General features: G+C 41.7%; 1 long non-coding RNA gene across 1 annotated transcript in view; it reads right to left on the bottom strand.

The window, feature by feature from the left end:
* LOC128091083 (uncharacterized) overlaps nucleotides 1-25521 on the bottom strand; it is a 32466-nt gene extending 6945 nt beyond the window's left edge. The window contains exons 1-2 of the long non-coding RNA XR_008211230.1: nucleotides 25427-25521; nucleotides 18964-19197 (exon numbers count right to left, since the gene is read on the bottom strand). This is a non-coding gene — a long non-coding RNA (uncharacterized LOC128091083). The remainder of the gene's footprint in view (nucleotides 1-18963; nucleotides 19198-25426) is intronic.
* Between the last annotated feature and the right edge of the window lie 814 nt (nucleotides 25522-26335).

Below are 26335 nucleotides of genomic sequence, written 5' to 3' on the forward strand. Positions count from 1 at the left end.
ATATACTTGTAATTAAGTATTTCATGATGACAGCCACCCAAAGTTCAGCTTGGAATTAAACCAACTTAAGGGCAGTGGGCTCCACCACACACCGTGTGACTCACACACCGTGTGACTCACACACCGTGTGACTCACACACCGTGTGACTCACACACCGTGTGACTCACACACCGTGTGACTCACACACCGTGTGACTCACACACCGTGTGACTCACACACCGTGTGACTCACACACCGTGTGACTCACACACCGTGTGACTCACACACCGTGTGACTCACACACCGTGTGACTCACACACCGTGTGACTCACACACCGTGTGACTCACACACCGTGTGACTCACACACCGTGTGACTCACACACCGTGTGACTCACACACCGTGTGACTCACACACCGTGTGACTCACACACCGTGTGACTCACACACCGTGTGACTCACACACCGTGTGACTCACACACCGTGTGACTCACACACCGTGTGACTCACACACCGTGTGACTCACACACCGTGTGACTCACACACCGTGTGACTCACACACCGTGTGACTCACACACCGTGTGACTCACACACCGTGTGACTCACACACCGTGTGACTCACACACCGTGTGACTCACACACCGTGTGACTCACACACCGTGTGACTCACACACCGTGTGACTCACACACCGTGTGACTCACACACCGTGTGACTCACACACCGTGTGACTCACACACCGTGTGACTCACACACCGTGTGACTCACACACCGTGTGACTCACACACCGTGTGACTCACACACCGTGTGACTCACACACCGTGTGACTCACACACCGTGTGACTCACACACCGTGTGACTCACACACCGTGTGACTCACACACCGTGTGACTCACACACCGTGTGACTCACACACCGTGTGACTCACACACCGTGTGACTCACACACCGTGTGACTCACACACCGTGTGACTCACACACCGTGTGACTCACACACCGTGTGACTCACACACCGTGTGACTCACACACCGTGTGACTCACACACCGTGTGACTCACACACCGTGTGACTCACACACCGTGTGACTCACACACCGTGTGACTCACACACCGTGTGACTCACACACCGTGTGACTCACACACCGTGTGACTCACACACCGTGTGACTCACACACCGTGTGACTCACACACCGTGTGACTCACACACCGTGTGACTCACACACCGTGTGACTCACACACCGTGTGACTCACACACCGTGTGACTCACACACCGTGTGACTCACACACCGTGTGACTCACACACCGTGTGACTCACACACCGTGTGACTCACACACCGTGTGACTCACACACCGTGTGACTCACACACCGTGTGACTCACACACCGTGTGACTCACACACCGTGTGACTCACACACCGTGTGACTCACACACCGTGTGACTCACACACCGTGTGACTCACACACCGTGTGACTCACACACCGTGTGACTCACACACCGTGTGACTCACACACCGTGTGACTCACACACCGTGTGACTCACACACCGTGTGACTCACACACCGTGTGACTCACACACCGTGTGACTCACACACCGTGTGACTCACACACCGTGTGACTCACACACCGTGTGACTCACACACCGTGTGACTCACACACCGTGTGACTCACACACCGTGTGACTCACACACCGTGTGACTCACACACCGTGTGACTCACACACCGTGTGACTCACACACCGTGTGACTCACACACCGTGTGACTCACACACCGTGTGACTCACACACCGTGTGACTCACACACCGTGTGACTCACACACCGTGTGACTCACACACCGTGTGACTCACACACCGTGTGACTCACACACCGTGTGACTCACACACCGTGTGACTCACACACCGTGTGACTCACACACCGTGTGACTCACACACCGTGTGACTCACACACCGTGTGACTCACACACCGTGTGACTCACACACCGTGTGACTCACACACCGTGTGACTCACACACCGTGTGACTCACACACCGTGTGACTCACACACCGTGTGACTCACACACCGTGTGACTCACACACCGTGTGACTCACACACCGTGTGACTCACACACCGTGTGACTCACACACCGTGTGACTCACACACCGTGTGACTCACACACCGTGTGACTCACACACCGTGTGACTCACACACCGTGTGACTCACACACCGTGTGACTCACACACCGTGTGACTCACACACCGTGTGACTCACACACCGTGTGACTCACACACCGTGTGACTCACACACCGTGTGACTCACACACCGTGTGACTCACACACCGTGTGACTCACACACCGTGTGACTCACACACCGTGTGACTCACACACCGTGTGACTCACACACCGTGTGACTCACACACCGTGTGACTCACACACCGTGTGACTCACACACCGTGTGACTCACACACCGTGTGACTCACACACCGTGTGACTCACACACCGTGTGACTCACACACCGTGTGACTCACACACCGTGTGACTCACACACCGTGTGACTCACACACCGTGTGACTCACACACCGTGTGACTCACACACCGTGTGACTCACACACCGTGTGACTCACACACCGTGTGACTCACACACCGTGTGACTCACACACCGTGTGACTCACACACCGTGTGACTCACACACCGTGTGACTCACACACCGTGTGACTCACACACCGTGTGACTCACACACCGTGTGACTCACACACCGTGTGACTCACACACCGTGTGACTCACACACCGTGTGACTCACACACCGTGTGACTCACACACCGTGTGACTCACACACCGTGTGACTCACACACCGTGTGACTCACACACCGTGTGACTCACACACCGTGTGACTCACACACCGTGTGACTCACACACCGTGTGACTCACACACCGTGTGACTCACACACCGTGTGACTCACACACCGTGTGACTCACACACCGTGTGACTCACACACCGTGTGACTCACACACCGTGTGACTCACACACCGTGTGACTCACACACCGTGTGACTCACACACCGTGTGACTCACACACCGTGTGACTCACACACCGTGTGACTCACACACCGTGTGACTCACACACCGTGTGACTCACACACCGTGTGACTCACACACCGTGTGACTCACACACCGTGTGACTCACACACCGTGTGACTCACACACCGTGTGACTCACACACCGTGTGACTCACACACCGTGTGACTCACACACCGTGTGACTCACACACCGTGTGACTCACACACCGTGTGACTCACACACCGTGTGACTCACACACCGTGTGACTCACACACCGTGTGACTCACACACCGTGTGACTCACACACCGTGTGACTCACACACCGTGTGACTCACACACCGTGTGACTCACACACCGTGTGACTCACACACCGTGTGACTCACACACCGTGTGACTCACACACCGTGTGACTCACACACCGTGTGACTCACACACCGTGTGACTCACACACCGTGTGACTCACACACCGTGTGACTCACACACCGTGTGACTCACACACCGTGTGACTCACACACCGTGTGACTCACACACCGTGTGACTCACACACCGTGTGACTCACACACCGTGTGACTCACACACCGTGTGACTCACACACCGTGTGACTCACACACCGTGTGACTCACACACCGTGTGACTCACACACCGTGTGACTCACACACCGTGTGACTCACACACCGTGTGACTCACACACCGTGTGACTCACACACCGTGTGACTCACACACCGTGTGACTCACACACCGTGTGACTCACACACCGTGTGACTCACACACCGTGTGACTCACACACCGTGTGACTCACACACCGTGTGACTCACACACCGTGTGACTCACACACCGTGTGACTCACACACCGTGTGACTCACACACCGTGTGACTCACACACCGTGTGACTCACACACCGTGTGACTCACACACCGTGTGACTCACACACCGTGTGACTCACACACCGTGTGACTCACACACCGTGTGACTCACACACCGTGTGACTCACACACCGTGTGACTCACACACCGTGTGACTCACACACCGTGTGACTCACACACCGTGTGACTCACACACCGTGTGACTCACACACCGTGTGACTCACACACCGTGTGACTCACACACCGTGTGACTCACACACCGTGTGACTCACACACCGTGTGACTCACACACCGTGTGACTCACACACCGTGTGACTCACACACCGTGTGACTCACACACCGTGTGACTCACACACCGTGTGACTCACACACCGTGTGACTCACACACCGTGTGACTCACACACCGTGTGACTCACACACCGTGTGACTCACACACCGTGTGACTCACACACCGTGTGACTCACACACCGTGTGACTCACACACCGTGTGACTCACACACCGTGTGACTCACACACCGTGTGACTCACACACCGTGTGACTCACACACCGTGTGACTCACACACCGTGTGACTCACACACCGTGTGACTCACACACCGTGTGACTCACACACCGTGTGACTCACACACCGTGTGACTCACACACCGTGTGACTCACACACCGTGTGACTCACACACCGTGTGACTCACACACCGTGTGACTCACACACCGTGTGACTCACACACCGTGTGACTCACACACCGTGTGACTCACACACCGTGTGACTCACACACCGTGTGACTCACACACCGTGTGACTCACACACCGTGTGACTCACACACCGTGTGACTCACACACCGTGTGACTCACACACCGTGTGACTCACACACCGTGTGACTCACACACCGTGTGACTCACACACCGTGTGACTCACACACCGTGTGACTCACACACCGTGTGACTCACACACCGTGTGACTCACACACCGTGTGACTCACACACCGTGTGACTCACACACCGTGTGACTCACACACCGTGTGACTCACACACCGTGTGACTCACACACCGTGTGACTCACACACCGTGTGACTCACACACCGTGTGACTCACACACCGTGTGACTCACACACCGTGTGACTCACACACCGTGTGACTCACACACCGTGTGACTCACACACCGTGTGACTCACACACCGTGTGACTCACACACCGTGTGACTCACACACCGTGTGACTCACACACCGTGTGACTCACACACCGTGTGACTCACACACCGTGTGACTCACACACCGTGTGACTCACACACCGTGTGACTCACACACCGTGTGACTCACACACCGTGTGACTCACACACCGTGTGACTCACACACCGTGTGACTCACACACCGTGTGACTCACACACCGTGTGACTCACACACCGTGTGACTCACACACCGTGTGACTCACACACCGTGTGACTCACACACCGTGTGACTCACACACCGTGTGACTCACACACCGTGTGACTCACACACCGTGTGACTCACACACCGTGTGACTCACACACCGTGTGACTCACACACCGTGTGACTCACACACCGTGTGACTCACACACCGTGTGACTCACACACCGTGTGACTCACACACCGTGTGACTCACACACCGTGTGACTCACACACCGTGTGACTCACACACCGTGTGACTCACACACCGTGTGACTCACACACCGTGTGACTCACACACCGTGTGACTCACACACCGTGTGACTCACACACCGTGTGACTCACACACCGTGTGACTCACACACCGTGTGACTCACACACCGTGTGACTCACACACCGTGTGACTCACACACCGTGTGACTCACACACCGTGTGACTCACACACCGTGTGACTCACACACCGTGTGACTCACACACCGTGTGACTCACACACCGTGTGACTCACACACCGTGTGACTCACACACCGTGTGACTCACACACCGTGTGACTCACACACCGTGTGACTCACACACCGTGTGACTCACACACCGTGTGACTCACACACCGTGTGACTCACACACCGTGTGACTCACACACCGTGTGACTCACACACCGTGTGACTCACACACCGTGTGACTCACACACCGTGTGACTCACACACCGTGTGACTCACACACCGTGTGACTCACACACCGTGTGACTCACACACCGTGTGACTCACACACCGTGTGACTCACACACCGTGTGACTCACACACCGTGTGACTCACACACCGTGTGACTCACACACCGTGTGACTCACACACCGTGTGACTCACACACCGTGTGACTCACACACCGTGTGACTCACACACCGTGTGACTCACACACCGTGTGACTCACACACCGTGTGACTCACACACCGTGTGAACCTTACATACAATTTATTCACTACTCCTCTTATAACATTTACAGTACATCAAGAGCAAGAAATTCTTCTGTGCTTATATATCCTGAAGCCAAATTCTCACTGAAGAGATATTTGAACTTCTCTTTAAGAAGTGTATGTTTATTTTCTTTCTCAGATAAAATATCCTCTTTTTGGTCCTACATTCCTCAAATAATTTTGATTCTTAACTAGAAAGATTTCTCAATTTTGAAAAGTTTTTCCTCCTAAAATAACTTTACACCAGTTTTTTGATCATCTTTACAGTTTGAAGTACAAAGAGCTATTTTCCTATAACACAGTACTGGCACACAACATATTCATTTTTATTAGCTATCCAGTAAAAAAAAATTGGAATACTTCTCACATAGATAGTCCTCCACCTGATTTATTTCTGTGAACTAATCACAGCTCATCAGCAAGCGAAAAGCTTACAAAAATCACATTAAGATTTCTCTGTTCTTCCGATCCCAACAAAAATTTGAGCAAGAAGCAGCAATGCTGTTCATCTGATTACTGTTTCCTCTCTGTCTTTATCTCAACTCATGAGCTCTGTCGTACTCAACTTTCATCATCTCCTGCTAAAGGTGGAGTGAGTGACTGACTGTCTTGTTCCCCAAATTCGGGACCATGGCTGTTTGCCAAGCTTAGTCCACTATGCCTTCCTCTTCTGAACTATATTTTCCTCCAGAGATGTTTTTTCAGCAAAAATATATGTAATATTTTTTGTTTATAGCAATTGATACAATGCAGATCCTGGTGAGAGCATGCAAGCCAGAATTAAAAGGTGACAATTAACATTTAATAGTTGTGTACTTATAAAGTTTAGGACAAAATGAAAGTAAAGGGTAACAGTAACAGAAACATAAGATGGACATCAACATCTCAGAAGTATAAGAGCAAGGAAATTAGCAGAAGCCAATCTCTGCAGGTAGAGTAGAAAGCAACAGATGGAGCGAAACATCAATTTTCAAGCCAATGGCTAAAAAACTTCAGCTCACAGCAGATGATTGAGAGTACTCATTCAACACAACTGGTAACACACCCTGCTGTCACCACAACCACAATAATTAGAAGTAGTACAAGAGGATGGTACATGCAGATATTATTTGTCTAATTATCCACTTGCTGATCTACTAAGTGTGCTAGCCATAAATCAAAAGAGGACATAATTGAAGAGCTAATTTCATACTGTTAAAGAATACATAAAATACAGGCTAAAAACACAAATTAAACCCCCCCAAAAAATTCAACCAGCAAGTATATGTGTTTTGTTTAATTCATAGTTGATCTTACAAAACAACCATAGTTAAAAGAGCAGCATTAAAATGTGGAAGAAAGTACTATTGATTATTATTTTAGATTTCCATAGAAAGAAGGAGGATACCTGCTAATATTGCTTGTGTGTTTCTAGCACGGAAACCAGCTTTGAGTTAGTAGATTGCCATTGCTTGGATTGTCAGAACTAAATTTAAAAAGGTAACTAATTAGCCAAGTTCTGTCACAAACAGGAAAATGTAGGTCAACTATAAGAGAAAAATACAGGTTTTCAGGAAATCGAATCTAATGGCACAGCTGTTTCAAATTAGCTGACACTATTTCACTGTAACTGTGCTTTCACCAGTTGTTTTTGCTATGATACACAGGCAAGTAGAAATAGAAATTTAATTTTAAGAGGTTTTATACTCCATTAAACATAAGTTTTGAAACTGCCCCACAACATCATTCAGTGATAAAGAAATCCCATAAGACAGCTGGGGATAGCAGGGTCATACCTCATCCTCACCATACCATACTCCATCCCTCCACAAAAGTACATACAGAGAAAATATGATGAAAAAGGGCTGATGTGATGAGACAAAGAAAGGGTGACCACTCAACAGATACAAGTACAGGCAAGACAGACTCAGTGTAAGTGATATTAATATAGTATATTGCCAGAAAACAGACTAGATCTGTAAGAAGTTAAGAGCAAATTAAAAGCACCTTGCCACCATCCACATCTTTCTCCTCCCCCCAAACAAGGAATGGGGACTGCAGTCACTCTGTAATGCTTCATCTCTGCCTCTTTCACCACTTTCAATCTCTTCTCCTCATAAGGTCCTTAACATGAAATGCAGTCTTTCCTAAACTGATCCCACAAGGGCTTCTCAGAGGCTCAGGCTCTTCTTCAGTCACCATCCAGTGCTGCCCTACAGGCTCCTCCACGACTGCACCAGAAGATCTGTTCCACACAGTGTCCATGGGCTGCTGGGGGATGGCCTGCTCTTCCATGTGCATTTTCCAGGGCTGCAGGGAACTTCCGCTACACACCCAGAGCACCTCCTGCACAGACTCTGGTACCTGTACAACTGTTTATCTCTTATTTTCTTATCCAACCACAGCTACTATCTAACCACAGCTACAACTACAGTAGCTGTGTGAGCAACATCACATGTTTGGCAAGCAACAGATCCCTTTCTGACTTGGCTAAAATTGGCTCTTCACTGAAATGGAGCAGCTTCTGGAGTTCACAGAGTAAGCCCTGCAGTCCTCCCATTACTGAAGCCTTGCCACATTAGCTGAATGTAGACTGTCAAGATTGAAGTCTGTTTTGTGACCTTAAGTACACAAAAGGCATTACTTTAGGTGGCCTTTGCTGTCACTGTCATGTGCATATGTGTATGACAATACATATAAAAGTGTGTTTATGTATATTGTGACTGACAAGTCTTTAGCTTCTAAATACATTAACTGCCCAGAAAATATTTGTATTGACTTTTTTCAGAGTGTCTTTTTTCCCCCCCAGTTTTCCAGGTAGACATCTTATAATGCATACGAAATACCCACAAGCCAACATTTGGACAGCGTAGTAAATGAAGTCTTCCTAGACTGCATTTACTTTTTTGTTGTGTTTGTTTATGTTTGTTTGTTTTAAAGCAGATTGTTTTAGAGAGAGACAAGATATATAGAAGAACTTCTCTATTATTACAAAGTTACACTTCAGATAACTTCTATCTTTTGGTTCACATAAATTATAATGAACAGCCATCTACACAAAATGAAAGAGGTTCATAAAGAGGTCTAATTTGCTGGTTTTGAGGATTGTATAGCTTTCTTTTTTACTATGCAATTAGGTAATTATGCCATAAAAAGGCAAGTTATACACTGAATTATAGATTCTCCATTATGAACTTTGATTTGACAAATATTGAAAGCACTTGAGTTTAAAGTAGGTGGTTTGCAACAGTCCACAGTAATATGGACTGTTTTCTGTAATATGAACAAAAATGCACTTGATGACATAGTTAATAGTTTCTAAAACTGCTAAGGGAATAGCTATGTAACCACGGCTGTTCAGATAGAGGAACTCATGACAGAAGATAGATGACATTTGACAAATGGAAGGCAAGGGCAGTAGTTTGATCTCCCAAATTTCTGCAGGATTGAGGTAAGTGGTATCATACATCTGATTAGGAAAAAAGGCCCCAAAAAGATGCACCATTATCTTCAAAGCATTAGTCAACCAATATCTGAGAACAGTCTGGTCTTGCTGATCAAAAGACCAAACAAATGGTATACATCACAGAAACTGCTAGTGTTAAGAACAGAGAACATAGTTATGCATGAGAAAGCAAAAATAACTTGGAAATTAACGCAATTTATCTCAGTATAGGAACCAAACCAGAGCTCAGCATTTTAAAATATTGTTCAGTATTTCTTAATATGGAAATGCAGCTGAATCTTACATTTGTTTTTGGAATTTACATTGGCATTGTATTGTACATGGCTACTCTCAATCTAACACTCCTCTTTGTTTTATTACCTTGCAACAAAAAGTTCACATGACATGAAACAGTATGATATTCTATTAGTACAGTTTGAAAAGCTGTCTTTTTCTCAACTGGGAAGAAATACCAGTAAATAAAGAATAGCAATCAGAAGCAACTATGTAGAACTCCAACTTGTATTCCCGAAAGAGAAAGGTATGTACATTTTCCTGTTTAGTTCCATTATGTGTGTTCATTTCAAATCCAGATCCTTTCCAATACAATCAGAAAATCAGTTTTGTTAAAAAAAAAAAAAGAGAATATTGTGTGGCAATTGAGAACAGCAGTACAGAAACTCTAATAAATTAAACAGATCTTTCGGAACTATTTAAATGCTATTAATTAATAATGGGAGTTTTCCCAATTCCATGCATGACTACAGCCTACTTTTGCAAAAAACAAGATGTTTGTAATTCTAATCTAGAAAGCTTGTTTATATGCAAAAAGATCTTGCTAACTCATAAACATCAAATAACATTTTACTATAAATGCAGTCTTTGTAATTTGCTTTTACAGAGACTTATTTAGACTTAAAAGAGAAAAGTGACTCCAGCAGCAGTCAAGGTGAGATGAACAGGTACCACCATTGTATTCATCTTATGGGATCACTAGGACTGTCCTCAATATTTGTAACATTTGGAGCATTTATTCACACAGTTTTCATGCTATTGCAAAGTGACTGGTGATACAAGCCTATTTGATGATGAGCTCTGTAATATACCATAAGGAACACTATGTAGGGAAGGAACTGAAAGAAGATCTACACAGAGCATTAAAGTTTCCTTTACCTGTATGTTCTGTGATGCTTATGATTTTGGAGATGGAACAGGCAATAAGTCTCTTGAAGGAACTGTCAGCTAAGTGGGTAGAATTGCAAAGAAAAAAAGAAAGAAGGTGTAGCAAATTGAAATATCAGAAAGATGCCAGTCCATGCACTTTGAGCTTGATATCTTTTATAAACTACAATATTCAAATGGAAACCAGCAAAGAGAAAGACCAGGAGTGTTAAGTAACCAAAATTCAAGCCATCAACATAATTCAGTCCTGAAAATAACAATGTGATTCTTATTCTGTAGCGTATGAGGAATTTAAAGACATACACAGTGGTATTACTGTGAAGAATGAGTTATTTATGTGACCATGAACTGAACTCTGAGGTTCAGACTTGTTAATCCAGGTTCAAGAAAAAGAATTTAAAGAGGAAAGAATAAGTAGAGGACATCCTAACAAAGTATATTAACTCATAAGGCAACAAGACTGTGGAAACATGTAAATAAAAGAAACATACAAGCACGAGCAGTTGTTCAGGTAAGGACTGTGGCTGAAAGCAAAAGTCTGTGAGTGTAAGAATTACTATACATTCACATGTATATTAATATTTTTTTCAACTTTTTGATCCCCAAACACTTCTAAAAGCAGAGGTAGTTTAAGTACTGAATGCCTTCTGGTGGATTTCTTGTCTACAAATGACTTCCTTTTAAACTTCACAGATTTTCAGAGCTGATACTGTACTATGTCAGGCAGTTATTTGGCTTAATAAAAAGTTGCACAGAAAACCACCCCTCTTCCCTTGTTGTGAACTTACTACCTGAGTTTAATGCTCCTTTTTTTATTCCAGGAAGAAAAGCAATGAAAACATACTTTTCTCCCTGTCTCTCCATACATCTCTCATATATACTCTTAATTTTACCTAAGATTATCTCTTCATAAATACCTCTTGCCTTGATCAATATTCAGTGTTCACGTCCTTCAGCTGATTCTTGAGAAACAGCCTTAAACATAGCTCCTACACCAAAGTTCAGAGCTACAGTCCACACATTCTGAATGTAACCTTAAACAAAACAGAAGTATTATATTATGATGGTGAATTAAGATGTGGAGTTGTGAGGATGTTGTAATCTGAAGCTTTTAGTAAAGCCTCTTGAATGCAGAGAGTAAAGACCTGTGGTCACACTGTAGAATCAATAGTTCAGAGGAAATAGTTATTTTTGGAAGGGGCTTTCTTTCATGCTGTTGCACACACTGCATACATAACTAATCAAAACTGAAAAGGAAAGCTGTTTAGACCTTTAGGATAAAGCCATAGGCCTTCCTTTCTGACATTTCTTTCATTTAGTGAAATTAAATAACACTACATCGCAATGACACACGTAGAACAGACTTCTGTGTTTCACTGCAGCAAGAGTATCATCTCTTCAACCCACTCTCCACCCACATAATGCCTACTGCAATAATTTCAACCACAAGGGAAAGCTCTAAACATCAAAACCAACGTCATGTGTTATTAATTACCACAAATGCAGACAATTCACTAAACCCTCACATGATGCTTCTTGCAAGAAAGGCTTAGGGTCAGTTACTTGACTATTCAAGCAGAAGTATAAAGAGTTAATTAGAAAATTGAGTACTTCTACAGCTGCCCTGGAGGATACGCGTAACTGCTGTATTTGACTGGTAGCTTCAGATTTGTCCAGTTTACCAAGTTATTTGACAATTATAAATGGTACATGAATTAATCACCTATTCTGATTACTATCTCTGTGTTACCAGTCAAGCAGAAAACTCAAATGTGGTGAACTTGCATCCAAAATGCAAAGACAACATGCTACTCTAACCGATCTTTTAGGCATATAAATACTGAATAAAACCATTAGTTTGCAGCAGAAATCTGCTTGATCTGAAAGACTAAAAGCTAGAAGTGAAGCACTGTAATAACCTGTACTGTTATGAACTTAATGGGATTCGAAATTCTCTGGTATGCATTACTATTGGTATTTGTTATTTCAGCAACAAATAAGTAACATCTAAAGAGAAAATATCAAAAGATCTCAATTATGTAATCACAAAAGCTCACTGTTCTGGTGTTTTCAGATCCAGGCTTTTTTTTATTATTATTTTTGACACTTCACAATAGTACCCTCCAAGTTACAAGTTTGAACTTCATCACACCAAAGATCATCTCTTTTCACTGAAGTTATTGGTTCACCAACCATATTCATATTCTGTTTAGTATCAGTAAGAGGTTGCCCTCCAGCATTCTACAAAGAAAGTTCATTAAAATGCCTTTATAAGAATGTCAGAGGAGATAGGCACAGAGAGTCCGCAGCATGCTCCGATTTAGACATGCTTCGCATGAACTTCTCCTGTTTTGATAAGCTAGTGGCAACATTAGGACTGTAGCCTCTAAGTTTTAAGACAGCATGTCTCTTTGATTACAGCATGACACAAAAGGAATATCTACAGCCCCTAAGCCAAAGTAATTTAAACATCTAATTCGCTCAGTAAAAGCACAGAAAGGACACTGGCCCTACAGCACCACCTCTTCTCAGATCAAGTTTAAACCTTTAAGCAACATTAAGAATTATTTTTTTTTAATTCAGGAATACTCAACCAGAAGCTAAAACTAAAAGAGATTTTACGCCTTGTGTGATGCTAAAAATAGAGGCTGCCACAGCTCCCTGTTCCCAGTCCCATCAGGTCTGTGCACCATATACACATGTACACAGACATTTCAATACAGGCAGGGGCCACAGCATACACACAAACATCTGTGTAGACTATAGGGAACCCTCCAGCAGCCAGTTTATCCAGTATCTGACGTAGGATCTCCTGATCTCCAGGAGCTGCTGGGCATACAGAACCCTGAGCCTACAGCCTGAATCCAGCTACTAGTAAGAGGTTCTGGCACACACACCAGATTGCAGTATGAATTCTTCCAGTAAGTCACCTCTGATGCTAGGTCTATTCAGTCTCTGTCCCATGTCCCCCAGTATTCTAGTTGCCTCACAGACTGTTGTACATACACACATGAATCTGGTCTAAAGCCATAGCCTTCTCCATACTGAACTGCAGTAGCACTCTCTCCAGTGCTGCCTCAGACTCCCCCGGTCTCTCCAGTATCTGGTCCACACCTACAGACTCTCTCTCCAATAGTCACCTCCTACCTTTGTCATCAGCTAGTGCAATTTAGATTTAGCTAGTGACTGCACATTCACATAAACACACACCATTCTCTCCAATTGGTGGTATCCCAAGCTCACTCCCTACCTTTACTGCAGAAGAAAATGCTTAGCAAGACAAGAGAGAATGTACTGATCATGCACAAGCCATGGCCAGATAAGAATACTGCCAGAAACTTCTTTACATGACTGGCCTCTTATTTCCCTCTCCTCCCCCCTCCACACAAAAACACACTCATTCCTTCCCAAACAACCATGACCCCTTACTCTGCCTTTGGTCCTTGCCTGAAGATCCCAAGACACTGTACAATTACAAGCTGTTATTCTTCTGTATTCCCTAATCTCAATCTGAAAAACTCTGTAGTGCTATTGAGTCACCCCTGGACCACGTGGTGAGGGGCTCACTGATGAGACATGACAGCCCTCAGAAGAGCCGGGATATGAACTCATCTGGTGAGGTTACTGAGGTTTCACCAACCAGTGATATGCCTCTGTGCTCCTTCATACATGGGTGATGAACTTTTTGCGACACAATCTAACAATGCTTTGTTCTTACATACATTCCACCTCCCGGCACCATGAGCATTCTCTCTTCTCTAGGCACTCTACTCCTGGCCTTTGAGCAGCAAAGCCTCCCACCTTGGCAGCTGTGCGCTAAACTGTTAACCAGGTGAAGGCTGATAGTCTTCTCAGTCTCTTTCCTGTGCAGCTCTGGGCTGTCCATGGTATTAGACTAGTTCAAATTCAATCCTGTAACAAATAAACTTAGGCCATCTGTCCATGTGAAAGCAGAGTGCGCATTTACCAATTAATCATGTTCTATACTGTATCTTTAAGCTTACTATTACTGCATTACTTTTTGTTGTTATTCATTAGACATACTCCTTTCATTTAACACTAGGCAGCCAGGCAGGACAAAAGCACACAGATTTAAAACAGCATATAAGATGTTACTGAAAATACAGCATCCTCATTCCTCAATGGTTGTGCATGATAATGCCTTAAGAAATACATTTTGTGTACACAGTGATACTATGAAAATTAAAAAATTATACTTTGATCAAAAATCTCCTCCTTCCTATATTTGGGTAGGAAAGCTGTCTTTGTAAAAATAATAGCTAGATTTTTAGGAAAAGTAATTGCCTTATTTTTACAAGCTAGACACACAAAAAACTGCTGCACTTTATTCCTGCCAAGCAAAATAAATTTCCCCTTTGCCAGTGATGGTTTTCTGAACTGCTTATTAAGCTGACTGTCCTAAGAGTCATCATCTTTTTACCAGCTATCAGGAAAAAGAGTTCACGTCACCTTTAAGTAAAATGTTTCATGCCTTCTTCCTCTTGTAGATTTATTAAGAGATACCAGACATTACAAGACATCGATATTTTTCTGCTTGTGTTCTTATTTCGCTAAGACTTCCCCACAGAACAGCTGCCAGTTAAGTGATGAACATTCAGAAAACAGTGACAGAAGAAGACTACACTCTTCACAAGCAGCTTGAACAGGCACAACCCAATCCAGGACTGTGCTTGGGTAGAGCAGTAAGGCAGGCACCAATCATTTGTCTGGTGTGCTATGAAGAACTGTAACAGTAGCCAAATAGTTCATACTTCAGTTCCAGCCTCAACAGTGGCCTCACTCAAACCATTAAAGTTAATATTACCATAGCTAGTAATGTGTACATTTACACTTTATCCAAGCTACTATGATATCCATTATGAATGTTTAGGTTGGAGGTAATCTGATCTGACCATCTCATCAAAATAGGGATAACCTTTAGTCTCTTGAAGTATACTTGAGAACATCCATCTGAGGGGAAAACTTGATTTTTTTGTTCTTATTGCCTGAACAATGCTAAGCAGGTAGAAGGCAGTAATTCTGAGTTAAATAATAAATAGCACTTCTACAATAAGCAAATGGAAGGCAATCCTCTCTCAGTTCATAGTATCTCCATTTCACATACTCAGAGGTTTTCTGAGGGAAGATGCTGCCCTGTGCCTGGGGCTTCTCCTAACCTCACCTGGGTGCCTGCAGGGCTGTTTCTCTCACTTCTCTCACTCCTCTCTCCCAGCTGCTGTTATTCAGCAGATTTTTCCTTTTTAGGCCGGCTCTCACTGAAACACACCCCCAGTGTTGCTCACAGGTCAGCTGTGGCAGCCAGTGGGTTCCTTCGAAGCAGCTGCAGCTGCTCTGGTCTGACAGGGGCACTGCTGCAGCCCTCCCACTACCAAGACCTTGCCACCCAAGGCAAAGTTTTAAGTATACATACATGATACATATTACATACCTTATAACACCCCACTACTGAGTTACTGTACTACTGCTTAATAAGTCTTTGCAGCAGTGTTTATGGTAAAAGAAAAATAAGTGGTCACCTAAGAGATTTTGATGAAGCAAGACGCGAAAGTAGAAGTGAACATAATTAAGATCTTAACTTCCTTACTGCATCACAGAGGGAAAGTGTTTAAAGATACCTGACGCTACAGAGGTTCATCCGACTTCCTTAACTGTCTCTAAAGTGCTAGACAGAAACAGTACAAGGGAAACTCTCCAGCCTGTCCTAAATATTGTGCAAAAGAACATCCGTAACATCTCTGCTGCCAATTTGAATTAATCTTTTGTACCACTTCCTCACAGACTTCTTACCCCTCTGCAGCAACCAGGGTAAAGAAAACAGCACTTGTATTAAGTGCTTTAGCCTGCACAATATTATCATGGTAAGGGCAGAGGGCAAAGCTGCAGGCTGCATAAATTTTTAAGCACCTCCAAAGTTAAATTCATGCTATTCTATCAGTTCACAAATAGGTCACACCTGCACGCCCCAAACCGTTGCCAGGGGCACTGCTACAAGCAATACTGTGAGAGGTAGATAATTTGACTGTGAACCTTCTCTACAGACCCACTAGTACACAGGTGGTTCTTAATTCCACCCTTAATGTGAGCCACTGTTATTAGCTATTTAGAAGAATACATAAGCAGCTGGATTGAAATCTCAGGTTTACATTTTCGTTATTTCTATAGTGAAGCTCTTATAAAAGGAGTAAGATTCTCAGCTGAGTCCAGTTGGTGTTGAATTCTTAAGACCAGAAATGCAAAATCAACTTTGTAGAGGTTCTTTTCAGCAAAGCTCTGATCAAGAAAAAGCTTAGTGTTATATCTCAGGATAAAGTAGTAATCAGTTACAAACCAATCCCTTGAAAAATTATAATTCATCCACCTCTCAAACTAATAAATAGCAAAGGAAGTCAGTATACCTTTAAGGTACTCTAAATCTAAAGTGCATTTTCCAATATTGAATCTGGGTCATAAGGAATTGAATTCAGAGGGATCACAAAAGCAAGATAACTTAATTGTATATTAGAAATGAGTTAAGTGTTATATTTCTGACCTCAGCTAAAGCTGTTCCACTCAAAAGCTTCTGCAAAACAGGAAAGCTCTTGACCCCACAGCAGTGAGAAAACAAATTTGAAAATAGATGGATGCAAAGAAATGATCATATACAATGTTGATACACACAACCCCTACCATAACTAAAACCAAACATAAAAACATGCCCAAGCAAACATGAGAAATACTTCTTAGATTCAACTTCTATCTGAAAAGAAATTTTTGAGCTCAAGACTGTACTGATAGTCAGCTGCTCATCTAGCCTAGAAAAATAATCAGTCGATAATTTGATGATTCAATGAATTTGACTTCTGAAAAGCCATTCGTCTTTGCATTATACCTTGCTAGTATACTGCTGGCAGCCTGTTTGAAGTGGTCTGAGCACATATTCAGAACTCTTAGTAGACTTGTTGCTCTACTGATTTACTCAAAAAAACCCAAAACATGCCAGTAAGCCAACTAAGCCAAAAAAAAATCACAGAGATCAGTCTGAATGTATTCTCTTTGTAATAGTTTCTTGAAGAGTCAAGACGCTATAAGTTGTGTATTAATTATAAACGCACAAGAGAAAATTTTTATGAAGAAATAATGCAAATGTATCTCTTCCTTACACCTCCAGTATTTTGTGAGAGAAAAACATGAACACGATATATAATACAATATCTGAAACCCAAGGACTTCACAAATATACGCAGCACACAACACAAGACCATTCAAGAGACAAGTCTACATTTAACTTCTTACTGGTATAATTCAGGAAAAAGTATTCTTCAAAACCTCAACACAACTGCTACTTTCTTTTAAAAAGCAGGAAAAAAAACAACAACAAAAATCACATTATCAAGACAACATTTCTTTTGTTCTGAAATATTTACAAGGCAATACAGAGCAACCTAATATTTTAGGTCACTTTATACTGCAATATAAATAAAATATTAGATTTGTTTCACCATTAGAAGAAAAATCGGCACATGTTTTCTTATGTAAATAAACAATTTACTGATATGACTGATACATATCTAATTACCAAGAACATTTGGACATGATCACTTTCTCACTGATTCCTTTGGGCTATGCATCATAATAGCTGTATTAATCAGTGGATAATCAATGCATGTGAGCAACTTCCAGTGAATTCAGACTGTGCACTGTTACTCACTGTTCAGTGGAGCACATTGGCCTAAAAGATATTAGCAAATTAATAACATATGCCTGAGAGAAATAAATCAGTCCTTATCTCCATACATCTCTTAGTAATCACCAGTCCTTTAACTCCAATAACTATAACATAATTATTTAAAAAGTTGGCAGAGCAGAACACTCAGGAGAAGAAAAAAAAACACTACACCAGAGATTACAAAACATGAAAAACATGAGCTGTACCTTAAACAGAACACTTAGATCTGACAAGTTACTTCATTTCCTTTAGCATAACTTCGCTTGTAAGAGAACTACTTAATTTGAAGACCGTGTAATACAATGGAGAACATGGTAAGACAACAGAACAGCCAGCTCCCAGAGCACAGCAAGCAAAGAGCTACTCAGATACAAAAGCAGTGGCCATAAAAATAAACAACTTACCTTCAGAAGATCTATAAGGTCCTTGTGTACACAGCAGTCACTAGATAAGACGCTCTCAGCTCCGCTGCCAACCCTTAAATGAGGTCTGGGGAGGGGTGGATCCTGGCTCTACCCATTCTAGTCAGACACATTGCATGCAGCTGAGCTCCCCTGGCTTGGCCCTGCTTTCCTACCAGGTGCTCAATCACCGGGTGAGGACGTGACTTAACATTTCCATTACAAGACTGTGGAGACCTGTAAAGAAAATAAATAAGGCATGTTTTATACTACTTTGTTCTCTGTAACACAGAGCAGGTCTGTGGAGAAGGACTTGTGGGTTCTGGTGGTCAAAAAGCTGTACAAAAGTCAGCAGTGTCTGCTTGTAACCCAGAACACTTGTATCCTGAGCTGCATCAAGACCCATAGCCAGCAGGGAGAGGGAGGGAATTATTCCTCTCTACTCTGCCTTCACGAGGCACCATTTGGAGTACTGTGTCCACACCTGGGGCTCCTAGTACAGGAAAGATGTGGAGGTTCTGCAATGGGTCCAGAGGAGGGCCACTAGGATGTCCAGAGGGCTAGAGCACCTCTAGGCAGACTGAGGGAGTTGGGCTTGTTCAGCTGGGAGACGAGAAAATTCTGGGAGACATCACTGTGGCCTTCCAGTACTTGAAGGGTGTTTATAAACAGAAAGACTGACTTTTTACAGAGTTTGATAGCAACAGGAAAAAAATAGGAAGGGCTTTAAACTACAAGCGGGGAGAATAAGTTTAGATGTTTGGAAGAAATTAGTTCCTCAGAGGTTGGTGAGGGGGTTCAACACAACGATCAAAACACAGGCTACAGAACAAGTCTGACAGGTTGGAAGAGGACGCTGAGAACAAAAGGTGTCTCCAGAAGTCAAGTGGGGCGAGTAATCTCCACATAATGACGGCCATGAGTGGAGAAGAAGCCCGTGAATAGAAGCAATTGTGGCTCTGATTGGATGAGCACTAGCGGTGGCAGTTAGTGCCTAGATATGAAGGAGACTTAAGTGTTCTGTTGACGTGTAGGGGGATGGCAAGTTACAGGAGGGAAGCTGGAAATGTACTTAAGGGATATTAGAGCAATTTGGATCGTCACACATCTGAGTCCGTAACTGCTACAGTAGATTCTGGAGATTGATTGGTCTTAACAAAAAAAAAAACCTAAAATCTGCTAACTGTTTTCAATTTTACCTGTAATCATCTAAACGAGTATAGCAATGAGAGAGACAATGCTTCGGTTTTACAGGTGAGGACTTGGCAATCATGTGGCTGCGAACTGCATATTGATACGACAGAAGATTCTGGGACTTCCACTATTCTAGCAGTCCGCTTCCTTTTAGGTAATTAGTAAGTGCAGTTTTAACTTCAGACACTAGTTTCAACAGACTTCTACTTGTGTTTGGATTCACGAGAGAACGTTTTTGTCCATTGCATCTCTCTGCCTGTCAGTCTTCCCATGCAAGCCTAGATGTTCTCTAGGTGGAGATTTAGTGGAACAATAATGCAATCATTTAAGCTCACGAAGTGCTACTGTTTGCTGTATCATCAAGTCAGATAGGTGTTTGCATAATCAGATATTTTAAACTGTTTGATTCTGGAGCATAATTAGACAACTACTTGTGGAAAAAAAAACAAAAACAAAAAAAAAAAAACAACTGGCAGTGTAGTCATCTGAAGCACAGAAAAGTTCCTGGGTAAGTCACTGATGACAAAGGGAGTCTAACTGGTTAAATGAAAAAAGAGATTTGCAACCTGGCTGGTATTCAGCTGTCTTTCCTTGTCTAATTTCTCTTTTTCTCACTGGGCATGATACATTTCTCCTTCCAGGAGATCAGTGCAAACGCACACAGATCATTAGCACAGATGAAAAATAGTTTGTCAAGCAATGAAATACTTTCAGAGACCTGACAACAGCCTATTTGTGCATGCTAAGCCTGAAATATACAGGCAGGACAGAAGTGCTGAAGGAAGATGATTTAGCCAACAATGCTCACTACTTGCAGAAAGTTGTCAACTTGATCCATATAGCACATCTGAATTCTGAGAATAAGCAAAGGTAATCCTTCACTGAAATGCTGTAAGAATCACAGAGGAAAAATAGGTATGTTGCTGGCAGTTACTAATTTGCTCACTGCACTTGCCTGCCACAAAGGTTTTAAGTCAATTCTGCAGCTCTTAAAGGGCGTTTAAAAAGAACAAGACTGGATAAACTTGCATCAAGCAGGGCCAACATCACAATATGACATGAGTTGTTGTCAGCATGGCATTGAGCTCAATTTCTTAAGTTACTCAACTTGTGAACATCTTTCCAAGCTGGGATATGTTTGGAGAAGATATATGACTTATATGGGCAGATCTCAATCTACTGGGAGACATGGTAGAAGCACAATATGCTTAGAAACTTCTAGAGAAAACAGAATTATTCATTTCCTTTGCCTCATAAAGTAAGGTGATGGCAGAAAATAAGTCCTGCTTTTGGAAGGAAAAGAACCTGTTCTGAATTGTGTTATAGAAATCTTCTGCCATGAATAAAGGGAAGATTGTTATTCAACTTATTGTATGCACACATTGTCTTAGATAGCAGGAGATACTGCTTATACTCTTTATTCTGTGTAAAAGAGTTTCTGATGTGTAAATTCATATATAATACAGCAGAGTTTACTAAGAGCTCCAGTATGTTTCAAATGTGAAAAAGTTTTTCCAGATTTGCTTTCATATATGACCAAAGAAGGCACATATTTTTAATTTGTAAACACAGAAATAAATGTGACAGTATTAATAACCTACATGGACCACAACAATTTTTTTTGTTGTTAAGACAAATGTTTTGTGAAAAGACTGCAGTAGGAAGCTGGAAAGACAAGTCAACTTTGCGAACAGAAGCAGCCAGAATCTGCTTTACAGTAAATCTTTAGTGGTAAAATAGGAAATGGAGGAAGTCTGGGTTTAGAAGGACTCTCTGCAGCCATTAAGGAATATTGAAGTTCAGTATCAAGATAAAATTCTAAAGGATTCCACAAATAATTATTTTTCTTTCAAGCATTTTCTTTTTCTTTTCTTTTTTTTTTTTAATATACATTGCTCTCATTTCATGCCATATTATCTTTTTTGCAATTCTTGTACTATTCCTCACATCTTCATTTTTAAATATATTATTTAAAATATAGCATCACATTATACGTTTCATTCTGGTCCTCAGCTAGTCATCCTTTGTTTCAAAAACACCTACTCATCTTGGAGAACAGTGGCATTAGTCTGGCATGATTCATAACACTATTCTATTCTGCTCCCAATTTCCATTTCTGTTAAGTGTTAATTCTATGCTAGAGCCACCCTTGCATATTTATTCTGCCTTGCTTCTTCCCTTACGTGATAGGTTTCTAACGATTTCTTCTCAAATCCCTTGACTTCTGATATTTATTGTTTGTTTTTATAAGAAGAAGAATCTCTATGATTATTTTTCTTTCCCTATGCAATTCTAGTGTTTGGTGACTTCACTTTCCCATTATGACTTCTGATGCTATGCTAGCATGACCTTTGAAACCTGCATGAGATTCAAACCACTGTATAAATAGAACTTTGTATTCTCAAAATAATTTTGCTAAAACTGACACCGTGTTATCAAAATTATCTTCCTTCTATTATGTCTGTTTAGTCACATGCATACTATCCAATCGTGTTAATTTCTCTCATCATTCTTTCTGGGCCATGAATATATAACAATACTTCTGTTTTTGTCACAGTTCTTATTTTAGTTTACTTTTCATCTCTGTATTGGCTTTCTCATTACATAGCACTCCAGGCTCTTTCATTGTGTTGTGTAGTATTAGCACATATACAAATACAACACCATACAAAAAAAAGGTAGCTATTTTACCTGTATGAATACAGTTCAGTTCATTAGTAACGCTTCATGTTTTCCTTTCTGCCTTATTCCTTTCTTCACTTTAATTCTTTTTTTACCTAAAAACTACGCTCTCATTTCATGTGAATTTTCTTTCTTCTAGTGCACTTAAACGTTACAGAGAATACAAATTTCTTTTCCAATATTATTTCACTGCTCTTCATTGATCTTCTATAGAATATTTTGACTCAGGACTCTTTAAACAAAATGCTTTATAATCACTTAAATATGAATTTCAGAGGCCATAAAGTTTAGTTTAATCTCCTTCTATTGGCTGTCTAAAAGTAACTATTGCCTCTATTTTAATTTTCTTAAACTTTACGGGACCTTCCTTAAATGTTTTTACTAATTATAGAATGATAAAGTAATTCAGATTTTGGAAATGAAAGAAAGTATATTTAATTCATAATCAAAATGCTATGGGGACATAAAAATTAGCTATGGGGTGTTTAGTTATTTTTTTTTATTTTTTAGTCAGCCTGTGTGGCTGCTGCTTCATGAGAAAAATGTCCTGCAGATAACCATTACAGCATACAATCTGATATGAGACTTCATACAGCTATTTCAGCTTAGAAATTAATTCAAATTAATGTGGCAATAATTGTTGGAGCTTGGTTCCATTTTTGCTAATTAAAGATTGCTGGGAATGCCATACAAGAGACAGTGACATTTGTTAACAGGAAAACACTAATGGTTTGGTTGTTCCCATTGACCTCTGAAAAGGCTAGCCTAATAGAGTAGGTAGGTGAATAAATGTGAGTTATTCTTTATCTTGTTTAAAAGAAAGAAACCGTATTTCATCCCACTGACATCAGTGAGGAAAAAATAATTGATTACTCAGAATATTTCATGCTGCTGAAACAATATCAATTTGACAGAGAGGCAGTCTCAAGAATACGGCGTTTTCTAAAAAGTACAAAATACTGTATAAGGTATATCCTTGGCACAAAGCAATTTCAAATGTTGCCAGTTTGTGATCTCTTTAAAAAAAAAAAAAAAAAAGAGAGAGAAGATACACTATAAGATTAAAAATATCTACAAAATAACATTTTCCTGTCTTTTTTTTTTTTCAATTTGAGTTGCAGTATTTATTTAATATCATTCCATTTAAATAGCATATTCCTGAAATTTCTTATTTTGTCCGTATGATTAAATAAGTTGACACCGTCCCTACCTAAAGCTCTATTAAACATCACTTTTATCTAAAAGCTTAAAATTTCTACTTAAAGTTCTGTAATACTGAAAAGGAATATCAACCACAAACTGTAGGAGACTGTGTCATCAAAATATGGGCAATGTTATAAAAAAAATAACAAAGTCACTCATGATTCGAAATTTTACTTCACACAAATAGTAAATCTTAAAATAGTAATTGATCAGCATGACCTTGGTACAATAAAACCTATGAGCTTTAAGAGTGGATAGCCATTAAGAATGGATTTTTTTCCTTCAAATTTCAAGAAACAGACTGAGGATGTTCACTGTTGTTTTGATCTTGTGATCAAAATTTTCATTTAACAGAAGTGTTTTGTAGCTTTCAGTCTATTAAAAGCAACAAATTATGGTCTATCGCATTTTTCTAATTCAAATGAAAGTGGGATTATATACATTCTTATATTCTGGCCCCACTGACTCCTGCATGACACCATTTTCTGTCCTTGTGGGTACTATGAGAAAGGGAGAAAAGAGGCTGCAGTTTAAAACAGGGACAGAGAAACTAAAGGCAGAGCTACTGTCTAATTCTAGGATGCTTCTACATGAGCTACATAGCCCTTTACAATAAAGGGCTATGCAGGTGAATAGGCTATGCTGAAGCAGGTGAATCTTTTCCAGCTGAATTCCAGTCTGTGTGTGATAAACCTCTAACAATTGAAGATAAATCGTTTCCTAATATTCTACATAGACTGTTGTTGAGCTACCAGTTAGGACAACTGAGACACTAGCCTTGAAGCAGTTTCATCCAATGTTTTGCATCTGAAGTTTCTACTCATTAAACACCTGAAAGCTCCTCCAAAGTAATGCCTCCTATTTTATTTTGCTGGCTCACAGTGACAGAGGCAGATGTTGGCTAGTATTCCATTACATTTTGTTGCTGTGCAACAGATGGCAGCATAGAGGCAGTCTGAATCACAGAATCATGGAATGGCTTTGGCGTGGAAGGAACCTCAAGAATCATCAAGCTCCAACCACTCTGCCACAGGAAGGGCTGCTAACCTCCACATTTAATATTGGACCAGCCTGACTAGGGCCCCATCCAACCTGGCCTTGAACACCTTCAGGGATGGGACATCCACAACCTCTCTGAACAGCCTGTTCCAGCACCTCACCACTCTCATGGTAAAGAAGTTCCCCCTGATATCCAGCCTAAATCTTCTCTCCTTCAACTTAAAACCATTTCCCCTTTTCCTGCTATTATCTACTCTCTCATAGAGTTGAAAAGTTGAAAAAAAAAAGAGTTGAAAGAGTCTGAAAAAAAGGTATCTGACATGGAAGTATATATGAAGCAAAGGGGTGGAAATGAATGGAAAATAAAATAGAAAATAGAAGCCCATACCTGCAGATCAAAAATGAATTTGAAGACTTCAGTGAATGTCAGAATTTAAATGAAGCTCTTTGTATTCAGAGTATACATTCCAACCTGCCATTACATCATTAACTGCTGGAAGACAAGACAAGGTCATACCTTAACACAATGTTATTTAATTTTATTCAGTTAAAGTACTAATCACATCAATAATAAAGAAGCTAATCATTCCACATCCAGGCCTGTAAGTGTTTTACTTTCTTTTACTTGTTTTACAGAAGACAATGTTTTCATTCCTTATCATTGTCAAAATCATATTTCTGTCATTATTTTTTCTTTTAATGCATGCTAATTATGTAAATGTTATGTGCTTATATTTAACTGCAAATTAAATAATTTCTACAATGCTGATTGACGCAAGAGAGACACTGAAGCAGAGATCTTGAAGTTACAAATTAAATTGTCAGTAAATTTTGAAGTGGCTTTAGAAACCTTGGTTGTTTACGGAAATTGGTAAATATTATATTCAAGCAGGAAAACAGAAAATGGATCAATATAAGAGTAAGGCAAGAACACAAAAACTGTTCCTTTCAATATCAGGCTCGTCCTGTAGGTTCTGCTGCAACCAACTTCCATGCCATTTAATAACTAGCAGTGTGTTCAGATGCTTATATTTAATTTTGCCTGATTATGCATGATGTTTGTGAATAAAATTACTGTAATATTACTGTACTGACTGTGCTTTGTTAGATGTGTTCTCACTTTTTATCACTGTCCTAATTTTTCTTCCATCACAGACAGATATCTTGAGGAAGCTGTCCAGTAATTTTACTGGGATTTAGTTGATGAATTCCTCCTAGAAGAGTAATACTTCCTCAGAGCCTATTCAGATATTCTTTGGTATTTGCCACTGTGGACTGAGCAGAGATTACCCTCTTT

The sequence above is a fragment of the Tympanuchus pallidicinctus genome, unplaced genomic scaffold, assembly GCF_026119805.1.
Source record: "Tympanuchus pallidicinctus isolate F22 unplaced genomic scaffold, pur_lepc_1.0 scaffold5, whole genome shotgun sequence".
In the NCBI taxonomy this organism is placed as follows: Eukaryota; Metazoa; Chordata; class Aves; order Galliformes; family Phasianidae; genus Tympanuchus; species Tympanuchus pallidicinctus.